The sequence below is a fragment of the Henckelia pumila genome, chromosome 1 (genome assembly GCF_033568475.1).
Source record: "Henckelia pumila isolate YLH828 chromosome 1, ASM3356847v2, whole genome shotgun sequence".
NCBI lineage: Eukaryota > Viridiplantae > Streptophyta > Magnoliopsida > Lamiales > Gesneriaceae > Henckelia > Henckelia pumila.
In genome coordinates, this window is record NC_133120.1 from 151325175 (window position 1) to 151327524 (window position 2350).

Genomic DNA, 2350 nt, shown 5'->3' on the forward strand with positions numbered 1-2350 from the left:
CATTGTCCCCAATGTAAGTATAAATGCAAAAGAAAAATAATGGAATATTATTTCAAAAGTAGAATGATTTTGAATTATAGAACTTGTTCAGTTAATAATGATTTCTTCTTTACATGAAATTTTCTTTTCACAGTACATAAATCTTTTAAAAATATTGCATAAGAAGGAAATTGTTTAATTGCATCTAATAATGGAATATTATTTTTTACTTGTTTAAAAACATCATAAATATCAGAATAATTTTTTTGTTTTTTATTATTTACTAATTCATGTGGAAAAGAAAGAGGTTTATTTGACTCGCTCATTATTTTAGATAATTTATCATCTACTTTCTTATTTTTAGGACTCAAATTATCATCTTTCTCAAAAGTATCAGGATTTGAATCCTTACTCTTTGAGTTTAAACGATCTTTGTTTACTTCACTATATGGATCATTAACTATTTTATCATTTCTAATAGTAATAACTGATTTTAATTGATCAAATTTATTTTGATGTTGATTTTTAGGATTAGGTTGTGGTTGAGATGAAAATTTTCATTTTTCATGAATATTAAGTGCAGATGCAAATTTTGCAAAAGTTTCTTTCAAATCATTCATAGATTGAATATTTTGAATATTGATAGACTCTTGCTTTTGAATGTATGCTTGAATTTCATCTTCAAAATGTTTTCTTGGAGGTGAGATATAAGGAGCATAACCTTGATGATTTTGGTTATTTTGAAAAGATTGTTGTGAAGGTTGTGCATTATTATCGTTCCTGCAACTAAAATTAGGAAGATTTCTCCAACAAGGATTATATGTTTGTGAAAAAGGATCTAATGTTGGTTTTTTAAAATTTTTAACATAATTGGCTTGTTCATGTAGACATTCTTTAAATGAAATCAAAGTTGGACAATTTTTTGTAAGATGATCATGTGTGTCACATATATGACAAACAATTTCTTGAACATTTTTTAATTGATCACTTTTTTTCATTTCTAATGACTTGATTTTTTCTTGCTAAAGATGCAAGTTTAGTTTGAATATCTACATCATCTTTAAGATGAAAAATACCAACTCCATTTGTTGAATTATTGGTTTTACTTGGTGGTTCAATTGAGCCTATATTATCCCAATTTTGAGAATTTTCTGCTAATAACTAAAATATTCCATAGCTTCATTTCGTTTTTTATCTTCAAAAGTTCCATTACACATGAATTCTATCATTTGCCTATCTTTAGGTATTAAACCTTCATAAAGTGAGAAACTATATATCCTCCATATTTCAAAACCATGATGTGGGCATGTATTAAGTAACTCTTTATATCTATCCCAACATTATTAAAATGTTTCCCCTTGTTTTTGAGAAAAAGTTGTAATTTGTCTTTTAATTTGTTCTATGGGAAGGAAAAAACTTTTTAAGAAATTGTTGTTGCATTTCTTCCCATGATCTTATTGAACTTGATCTCAAATTTTGTAACCATGTTTTAGCTTTATCTTTTAAAGAAAAAGGGAAAAGCTTTAATCGAACTATATTCATGCTACAATTTTGATCATTGTAAGTGTTGCAAACCTCTTCAAATTCCCTTAAATGCAAATATGGATTTTCAGAATCTAGGCCATGAAAATTTGGTAAAATTTGAATGATTTGAGGTTTAAAATTGAAATTTGACGCATCAAAAGGAAAAACTAAACAAGATTATGTACTAGTTCTTATTTGATTCATATGGTGGCTAAGTGTTCTTGGTTGTTCATGTTCCTGATTATTATTATTATTATTATTATTATTATTATTATTATTATTATTATTATTATTATTATTATTATTATTATCATCTTAATTATTAGATTTATCCTTCATGTTCAAAATATTTTCAGATACTCGAATACGTCTACCACTTTTTTTACGACTTCAAACAATCATACAATTAAAAAAAACATAATATTTACATAAAAAACATAATTAAATAATCTTAAACTTAATTTATACCTCCCCGGAAACGGCGCCAAAAAATTGCTACTACTTAAATTGTAATTCACCCAACTGTAGGTTGTCTGCAAGTAATATATTTGTAAGTACGAGATCGATCCACAGAGAGGATGTTTTAAATTTAAATTTAACAATTATAGATTATAGATACAAAGATTATTATAAAATTTAAAGTACACAAATTATAAAGTTGTCAAGGCTCAAAGGTTCATTATTGGTTTATTTAAGGTTTCTTAACAAAAATAAATAAAAGAAACTAATATAACATAAAAGAACAATTAAATATTTAAACAAGTATATCATATAATATAGTTCCCATTATATAAATATCAGATTAACCGATATTTAATACATGATATCCATAATATATATATATATA

The 2350-nt window shown here is 25.0% G+C and overlaps 1 non-coding gene across 1 annotated transcript; it reads left to right on the forward strand.

Moving 5' to 3' along the window:
• Positions 1-1269: 1269 nt before the first annotated feature.
• LOC140876908 (small nucleolar RNA R71) lies at positions 1270-1376 on the forward strand. Its single transcript, XR_012149136.1, has one exon. It is a non-coding gene; the product is annotated as a small nucleolar RNA R71 (small nucleolar RNA).
• Positions 1377-2350: the final 974 nt, after the last annotated feature.